Below are 10376 nucleotides of genomic sequence, written 5' to 3'. Positions count from 1 at the left end.
TGGATCATGGCTTTAAAAAAACAAAACAAAAAAAACTTTGAAAAACACTGTCTTAGGTATTTGAAATTATTTTGGGGGGACACTGACATAGAGCCAAATAACTTTGGATCCCGTGGTGAGATTTTTTTTTTTCAACCTCTTTCATTTCTTCTGGGTAGATAGACAATCTCCATTTGCCACTAACACATCGCCATCGGCTCTGTAACTTCTGTTGAGTCCTTTCTTTTAAACAAAGAAGGAGGAGTCAGGCTCAGAGTCTACGGTAGGAAGCATTTCTGTATATCTTCTATTAGAGCTTCTCATATATTCTATTTTTTATAAGGGTGTTTCATTCAGTACTTTCCAAGAAGCCCAGTAGGATCCATGCCTTTGAGTAAGAATCCCAAGAAAGCATGTGGCAATGTATTTTCATCCCCTATCATGGGAAGCAGGTTCTCCAGTTTTCTTAGATTCAATTAGCCAACATACAGTACATGGTTCATTTCAGGTGTGGTGTTCAATAACTTATCAATGCTATCACATCCTTTGCGCTCCTTAATACCCATCACCCATCCACCCAATCCTCTCACCCTCCTTTCCTCCAGCAATCCTCAGTTTGTTTCCTATTGTTAAGAGTCTCATGGTTTTTCTCCCTCTCTGATGACTTCCCATTCAGTTTTCCCTCCCCTCCCCTATGATCCTCTAGGCTGTTCCTTATATTTCACACATAAATGAAGCCATCTAATTGTCTTTTTCTCTGATTGCCTTATTTTGCTCAACATCAGAAAACCACGATATTTTATCAGTAAATGCATATAATTAAAGCCAGCGATTACCATTTCAAACATCAGCTGACAAATCAAATTAATGAACAAGCCATCTCATCTTCAATAAAGTTAACATTTGGCCTGACTTTAGCTAACACAATCCCACACATAATACGTAATAAAACACGACATATGTTTTCTTCTTTCTTATGTGTTTTCTTTTTTCTTGAGAATTACTTTTTGACATGTTTTAGAGGTGAAAAACCAAGAGCTTTAGTCTTGAGAAATTAGAAATTATATATCATATATTTACATCTTATATTTTGCTCGAAGCTTTGTAAATGAAAAGAAAATGGTGGACATATGAGGGATGGGAATGAAGACATGTTTCCTAAGAATGAAGGCTAAGGTTGCAGAATCCCAAAATAGGATTGATCTCTGTGCACTTCTGTGTTCCCTGACAACTGTAGCAGTCATGTTTACTGGAACACACACTCAACCAACTATAAGTATTTTAAGCAGAAAGGAATCGAATACAGGAAACTAGGTACTGATGAGAATGGTTGGAAAGGCTCATGCAGAGGGCTCTAGGTTGTCTCCAAGAATGAGTCCTAGAATATGACAGAGTGGAAGTGCTGAGCGAGGGAAGCTCTCTGAGGCCATCCCGGGAATTATTGAGCCAAGCGCACACTACAGCTTTGATCCAGGAACGGGGCTACTGGAGTCAAGTCACTGCCACTACTGGTCTTGGCTCTCCCACAAATGCATACACACCCAGGAAGCTGAAGAATAGACACAAGAAAACTTGCAGAAAAACCTGCTAGCTCTAAGAAAAGACCAGGGAAAGAAAGATGGCCCCCAGATACCTTTGCCATATTGTGTTTTATAATAAGGAATATATGGTTTTTGTCTTCATTCCAGACACAGAGCTCCTAAACCCCTTGGAATTTCCTTAACGATAAAGACGGTAAAGGTATCTTTTAATATTCATAACAAGCCCCTTTCAATCACACCTGAGTTTAAATTAATGAGGTAACTTTTGAATAGCCTCAGGATAAGGGTTGATTGCTAGGGTAACCAACCCTGTGCTCAGACTGTGCTCAGCATCCACCGCCCCCACCCCCCACCTTGCGGGGAAACTCCATGCCCTGCCTCCATACACTGCCCATTTCCATCTCTTCTGTCTGGCTATTCCTAAATTGAATCCTTTAAAACAAATCAGTAAAAACTGTTTTCCTCCATTCTGTGAGCTACTGTAGCATTACTGAATCCAAGTAGATTACAAATCTCCAATTTGTAGCCGGTAGGACAGAATCACAGGGAATAACCTGGATTTCAGATTAGCATCTGAACTAGGGAGAGGGGCAGAGTCTTGTGTAACTGAGCCCTTCCTTCACCTGTGGGATCGGATGGTATGTCCCAGTAGATAGTGTAGATAGGGTCAAAGTTGAGTTCAGCTGTAGGACACCTTGCTGATGTCTACAGAGAATCAGAAAATTCTTACTGTGGAAAAACCTTTACATGCAGTATGAGAAGTATTGAAAGCAAAGTTCAGAGTAGGGAGAAACAGAGTTTTTCTTTACAACCTTCCTCCTTCCAAATGTGTCGTGACTGCATCTAATAGACAAAACATAATTTACATGCAGATTATAGATGCAAAGAAGAGTGGTCAACATAGTTTTTGGCTTTCCAACCTCCAGTGTACATGAAGGTCTTTTAAAAGGAGAGTAGATTGTGACTGACGGGCCATTCTTCAGTTGTGTATCATAGTCACCATGTCATGGTCCTCAAATATTGTATTTGTATATTCTGAAATTACATAGTGCCAGAAAAATGTGATAGAAGTTATTCTCTTTGGGAAATAAATTATTTTAAGTAAATCTATTCTACTGAAAGTAGAGGAAATACAAGTAGTGTTACCTGGCAACTTTGAATATCAATGAAATGATTAAGCATATAGTTTCCTTTATTCATGAGCTATGGCTACATAATGCCAAATTTCCAATTGTTTGATATACAAGGAAGGAAGAAGAAGGATCTGACAAGTGTAGGGCTCATTTGATCTTAAAGGAAAGTGTTTCCAAACCTTTACACCCCCAAGTTTATTCATTCTTTCCCATGGGGGAAAAAATCAATCCAGGAAGAAATTCACTCTAGCTTGCATCACATAAAATCAGAAAACTCTAAAATACTAAATAAAATGCTACTGTAGGCTGAATAACGGCTACCTAAGGATATCAGATCCTAATCCCTAGAACCTATAAATACCACCTTCTATGGCAGAAGAAGTCTTTGTAGATGCGATTAAATAAGGGTTTTGAGATGGAGGGATTATCCTGGTTTATCCAGGTGGGCCCAGAATGTAATCACATATATCCTTACATGGGGGAGACACAGGGAGATTTAACACAGATACACAGAGAAAAAGTGATGCAAGTCAGAGCAAATAGAGATTTGAAGATGTTGGTTTTGAAGGTTGGAGAGGTGCTCCCAGGAACCAACAAATGACTACAGCCATCAAAAGTTGGAAAAACCAAGGAACAGACTCTTCCCCCAACAGGGGGCACAGCCCTGTTGACTCCTTAACCGTGGCCCTGTGATACTGATTTTCGACTTCTGGACTCTCAAGCTGGGAGAGAATGAATTTCTGTTTTAAGCCACCAAATTGATGCTAATTTGCTACAGCAGCTACAAGACAAGTCTTTTAGAAGGACCAAAATACCAGAGCCTGCTAGCTCAGTTGCTTACAGCATTTTCTCTCCACTGATGCATTGCCACAGAGTACCAGAGGATGCCAGTTGCACAGACAAGAAGGGTGTGGGTCAGAGAGGTAATAGACTGATAGAGATCACATGAGGTAAACAGTAATCCTGCAAGGTATTCAGTCTAGGTTATTCTGTTCCAGAGGCTGATCCCTGAAAAGTGAAACAAAGGCTTCTTATCTCAGCCACTGTGGTCGTTTTCCACTCCCCTCCTAACAGAGATCCTGGTTTCTTCCTCAACGTCTCCCTTTCCCTCATGCCCACATCTCCTGAACAATGAAGTTCTTTCTATCCAAACGCAGTTCTAGTTCCTGAATCCATCTCCTCCACCCATCCCATCACCACTTCCTTAGTTCCTGCTTTATTACCTTTTTCCCAAGTCATGGCAATAGTTTCCCAATTCTCTCTACTTACTCAACCATTCCCTTTTACCTAAGGTGTAACGTCCAAGACCTCAGCATGGCATAAACAACCCTTCATCGTCTGATCCCAGTGAACTCCCCAGCTTTATTCTTGCCCCACACCCATTGTTCTAGTTACATACTACATTTTTTATTCCTTTCGCATACACTAGGTTTTCTCAAAGGCATCATGTTGTCCCTGCCATTCTTTCTGTGTGAAATGAATGTCCTCTTTTCCACTAGCCTTCACTTTTACTCATTCTTGACCATTCAGGACAAATGTCACCTATTTCATCAAGCCTTTCCTGAGTCATCCAGGAGACCATGGAGGCTTTCTCAAATAACAAGTACCATGGCCCAAATACCAACTGGATCATGAATTCCTGAAGAGTAATAGAGAAATATTATAGACTTCCTATTCTGCTTCAACAATCTCCAAACTAGGGTATATAATACCTGTTTGGTGTGTGGGAAAAAAACACTAAATCTTAATTTAAAAATTTTTTATTTATATTTTTATTCATTGTTTTAAATTTTGATTTATCTGATGTTTTATAAAATATACAGAATATATACCAGTAGTACATGTATGTAGTTTTCAAAAAAGAAATATATATGTGGGAAGATCATTGATTTTTTTTTTAACTGATAGAAAAACACAATAATGTTTGGCAACCACTGGTCTTGCCGGTTTGAGGGGATTCAACAATATATCGCCCAAATCCAGCAGAGAAACTTATTTATTTTCGAAAAACCGGCATCTAGGACAGTTCTCCACACTTGGCAGATACTCTGTGAATGTTAAATGAGTGAATATAAATAAGTACATGAGGAGTACAGTCTTAGCGTGCATGTTGTCATGGAAGAAATAAAACATAGTCTTTTGATTCTGATGGTGTTGAGTTCAAATCCCAAACCTCCCACTTTATATGTCTTTGGGTAAGTTATTCATCATTTTAAATGTCAATATTCTCATCTTGTGAAGTAAAGATAATACAGTAAGGTGACTGTGAGAATTACAAGGTATAAAGATATAACAAATGTCAGCTGCTTAACATGATGCCATGATATACTAAGAACACAGTGCTTGCAACTGTGTCTGCAGTTCTATGTGGCAATTCTCGCAAACCAGAAACCCCTGGGACCTCATCAGCCCACCTTCTTTCTACCAAAATTACTTTGCCTTACGGTCACCCAAGGTAAAGTCTTGTGTCTTTAGATATGGATGAATTCCATGGCTGAAATCTAGGTAATCTGAAAGTCAGAGAAGAATCTCATAAAGTCAGGGTCACTCATAAACTCCCTCATTCTGCCACACTGCAAAAGAGGTTTGCTAAAAGTTACCTTCTTCTTCAGGGTTTAGACCAGTGTGCTTTCTGAGCTCACATGGGTTGAAGGGCGAAACTGCTCCTACCAACTTGCAGGTGAGAAGGCGATAAACATCTCCTATTAGCCATCGAGGGGAAGCCTCTATGAGCAGAACGTCCTCGTCTTCTCTGACCTGTGAAAACACAGCTGCGTCCAAAGGAACTTCACAATATCATGCTGCAGAGTCCTGAATGAGAACAAAGCCAATAACTGGCAGAGCTGTTTAGTAAGCGTTCACCTCGGAGATCCCCACAGGTTTGACGTCTCTAGAACCTCCCCAGATGGACAAGAAGCTTGTGTGGCAGGAGTGTGCAGCTGTTCTTGTATGTAGCTTCCTAAGGGGGTTTTGGGTCAGTTCCAGGTACAGCACAGGTCTAAGTGTTCAGTCACCAAGTCCCCAGAGTGTAGGACAGGAAAGGCAAGGCGGAGAAACAGAAGATGGAGCTGGGCAGGCACCACAAATAACCTCAAGGGCTCCAATTCACTCTCCAGCTCTTAGCTTAGAAGCTCCTCTTCTGGGAAATCCTTGACCCACCAGTGCAGAAAGGCTTGAGTTCTCAACCTTCATCATCTCCATGGAAGTATCACTTGGGGTCTGCTCCCCAAATGTGCCTTTTCCAAAGCTCACTCTCCCTACCACACACAGTGTGTGGAAAAAGCATACCAGGCCATTTGTTCCCTAACCACGGAAGCCTTTCACAAGCAAGACAAAAAAATCTAAAAAGTCAAAATTGAGGCTCTAGAATGCACTTAGAACTTGGTGCACTTAGAATTTTTTGCCTGGTACTGTTCTAAACTCTTTATACAGTACCCCTAAAACATAGGTTCTGTCATCTTGTATTATAGCTGAGAACACGGAATCCTAGAGGAGTTCAGGAATTCCAGAGATAACATGGTTAGCAAGAGGCTCAGGCAGGAACTGAATTCAGGTTTATCTTACAGCAATGATCTTGACCTCAGTTCCTCCCCCAAAGTATGCCTCTGTCTATAACGCACTTTATCTCACATCTGAGATAATATTTATAAAGAGTCTGTGTGCCTGGCACATAGTAAGTGACAAAGCAATCTATTTTAACCCCTACTACCCACTTCCTACCCACTGACACTACACTGTGACTATTTGTAATTATTTTACCTCTGATGTCACTTAAAATCTAGAAGGAAAGAAGTGTAATCAAAGAATGTTAAACCCCCTCATGTGTAGGACAATGGAAAGTTACTGGAAAACTCTAAAAAAAGAAAAATACCAAAACATCTTTTAGCAGAGTATCAGGGGGTTTCAGCTAGATTTGTACACTACAATCTGAATGAATATTAAAATGCCTTGAATGAAGTAATGCTCTAGAAGGGAACCTGGAATGATTATTGAAAACACCTACCCACTAGAAATAGGAAGAGAAAGGAACAATAAGGTAAGAACCCAACTGAGGACAAAAATAAATAAGCTGCCGTAAGAGAGATCCACATGGAGGCATCATGTTTCAGACAATGGCAAGGGCAAAGATCTTGAAATTACAATGAGCCAAGGTTTACACTCTTGTGAATTGAGGATTTTTAAAAAATCTTACTGTATGAGAACGTGATAGGAATGAAATAAATGAGAAAATCTGTATGAAATGTTTTATTCTCTGCCTGTCATTTGCTAAGTCCATTCAAAATGTGTCTTCCCTGCTCCTTACCAACCCTCTCTGAATGCTGGTATCCATCTTGTCTATTTTTTTTTTCTTTTTGTAATAGTTTTAGTGAGATATAAAATATATCCATTAAAGTGTACATTTCAATAGGCTTAGTATATTCACAGAGTTGTATGGTCATCATTACAATCAGACCATTTCAATCACCCCCCAAAAGAAACCACATACCTTTTACCTATCACTGACATCTAAGCTTCCCAGCACTGGGGTACTAGCAATTTAATTTCTGTCTCTGTAGATTTGCCTATTCTGGACACTTTATACAGGTAGAATCACATCATGTGAGATCTTTGGTGACTAGCTTCTTACACTTAGCATACTGTTTTCAAGATTCATCTATGATGTAAATGCATTAGTACTTCATTCCTTCTTCTGACCAAATAATATTCTACATTATGGATGTGCCATAATTTGTTTATCCATTCATCAGTTGAAAGACACTGGATTGATCCAATCTTTGGGTTATTATGAATAATGCTGCAGTGAACATTCATGTACAAATTTTTGTTTAAATACCTCATTTCACCTCTCTTGGGTGTACTCAACAACAGTGCGATTCCTTGGCCAAAGTGGCCTATCGTTTGGAAATTTCATCCTTCATAATGTGTTCCTGATTCTACAATTGTACAAAAATGCAAAACTTATCTTGCCCCTTGGTGAACAGATTCTTCAGTAACTCCTCATTATATAAAGAATGAGGTCCAAATTCCTTAAAATCAAAATGTCACACAAACTCTTTTAAGATCTGACTTCTGCTCAACTTTCTAATTTACCTCCTACCACTCTGCCTCTAGCTTCCAAGACTCAAGGGAAACTGGAATTTCCCAACCATGGGCAAATACTTTAGTCAGACTTGAAACTGCATGCCTGCTTCTGCCTCTTATCATTTTATCTGACCCCTTGCTCCCTTAAGTGTATTATGAGATAGATTATGAGCTAGTAAAATCTATATCGCAGAGATATTGACAGGGTTAAATAAGAGACCGTGAAGGGTCTGATACATTGTCTATCTTCAATAGAGGTTTGTTTGCTTTCATCATCGTTATAGTCATGGTCGTCATCATCACACTCAGCATCGTTAGGTCTCTGGATCTTTGCAAATGCTTTTTTTCCCAATGAGAAATTGGAATGTCTTCGCAGTTTTTCTCCAAGATGAATTCCTTCAAGTCTCAGCTCAGAGGTTCCCTCTTCTACATCAGTGAGTTAGTGCATTTTATTTTTCTTTATTTAGCGAACATGTATATTATGCTTATTATGTTCTTGATCCCTAAACACTTTTGTAAATATTAGCTCATTTGGTTGTTTGTTTGTTTTAGATTTTATTTACTTATTTATTTGAGAGAGAGAGAGAGAGTACACATTTATGTGAGCCCAGTGAGGAGCAGAGGGGCAGGGAGAGGGAGGAGCAGCGGGACAGTAGAGGGAAAGAATCTCCAGCAGATTCAGTGCTGAACATGGAGCCTGGGGCTTGATCTCTTGCCCCTGAGATCAAGACCTGAGCTGAAACCAAGAGTCAGATGCTCAACTGACTGAACCACCCAGGTACCCCATAGCAGCTCATTTAATCTACATAACAATCATATAAGGTAGGAATTGTTATTCTTTTTTTTGTAGCTGAGAACATTGAAGCACACAGGGATAAATACCTTGCCCAGATCTCCCAGCTAGTAAGTGGTGAATGCAGACAGTGTGTTAGCAGGGAGACCTTATGAGAGGTACCCTCTACCACTTTTTTTATTTTTATATATTCTTTATAATGTTATATTGCCTTACAATAAAACTTGAGCATTTTCTTTCTCTTTTCTTTTCTTTTTTTTAAATAAAGAACGTGACGTTTGTGGAACTTATGGAGCTAACTACACTGAATGGCTGCTAAGGTCATGGAAGTTGACAGGCTGATAGCGGCTGTCATGGACCATGGCTGAAGTTCTCTTGGTGGGGACTTTGCTGAGTTGCCAGTGATTTAAAGTGTGGGGGTTTCAGTATTTCTAAATGAACAGGTTCTGAGAACAAATGCTTTTGCAAAATCCACTTGACCTCTCCAGGTCTCAACATTTCCTCATTTATAGAACAGAGGTGACTGGCTTGGACCATCTTTCACTCTTCTGTTGTTCTACGTGAGATTGAGATAAGCGTCATAACATCAACATCACGCCTGCTATTGCCCCAGGTGCTGTGGTAATCACATTACAAAATTTATCCATTCAAACCTTTTACTGTATTTAATCCTCACTTTTAGAGAAGGACACAAAGGTAAAAGAGACAGAATTTTGTGTTGGTTAAGAGCATTGTTTCTTTTTTTTTTTTCTTAAGTTTTTATTTATTTACTTGACAGAGAGAGAGATCACGAATAGGCAAAGAGTCAGGCACAGAGAGAGGGAGAAGCAGGCTTCCCGCTGAGCCCGATGCAGGGCTTGATGCGGGGCTCTATCCCAGGACCCTGAGATCATGGCCTGAGCCAAAGGCAGAGGCTTAACCCACTGAGCCATCCAGGTACCCCAAGAGCATTGTTTCTTAACAAGACTACCTGTATTCCTCCTCCCAAAGTCTCCCCTAACTATGGAAGCATTAGAAGATATCTTACCCTCTTGCAGCTCCTTTCATGTAAACTGGGAATATTCTTTTTTTTTTTTTTTTTAAGATTTTATTTATTTATCCGAGGGAGAGTGTGAGAGAGCACAAGCAGCAGGGTAGGGTAGAGAGGGAGAAACAGACTCCCCATTGAGCAGGGAGCTGATGTGGGACTTGATCCCAGGACCCCAGAATCATGACCTGAGCCAAAGGTCGACACTTAACCAATTAAGGCACCCAGGTGCCTGTAAATTGTGAATATTTTAACAGAACTGGGCCACAAGTCTGTTGTGAGGATTAAAAGAGACCATGCCTGCAAAGCATTAAACTCAAGTGTGGGAAATAGTAAGCTACTGTTTTTGTACTTGTCTGAAGAAAACTATCAGAAAGTGGTGCCCACATATAAAGCCTAAAGCCAAAGATCATGCTCTTTCCATAGCACCACATACCTTCCTGTCAAGGGATTTCAGACCTAGAGGTCTTACTTGTCCTTCAAATCTCAACTCCTGTTATCTTCTCTGGTAGCCTTCCCCAAAACTCATAGTCTGTTAAATATCCCTACTCTGTCTTCAAGTAACCTCCATAATATACTCCTCAGAATCCTTACTCACTATGTTATAACAGTTGGATTTACTGTCATCTGTCACAATAGGCTCTGGGGTTATGAGAGTATCTTCAGGACTTCACTCAGCGTCTGTTATAAATGTATAAATGAGTTGATATATGAATGAATGAGTGAATGAATGAATTGCAGAGGTAAGTTGGAAAACACAGAATCATCTTCTGTTTAAGACCTCCTCCTTTTTAAGACCAGTTCTAATACCACAAAAAGAT

This window comes from Mustela erminea, chromosome 2, assembly GCF_009829155.1.
Source record: "Mustela erminea isolate mMusErm1 chromosome 2, mMusErm1.Pri, whole genome shotgun sequence".
NCBI lineage: Eukaryota > Metazoa > Chordata > Mammalia > Carnivora > Mustelidae > Mustela > Mustela erminea.
This window is presented reverse-complemented; position numbering follows the sequence as displayed.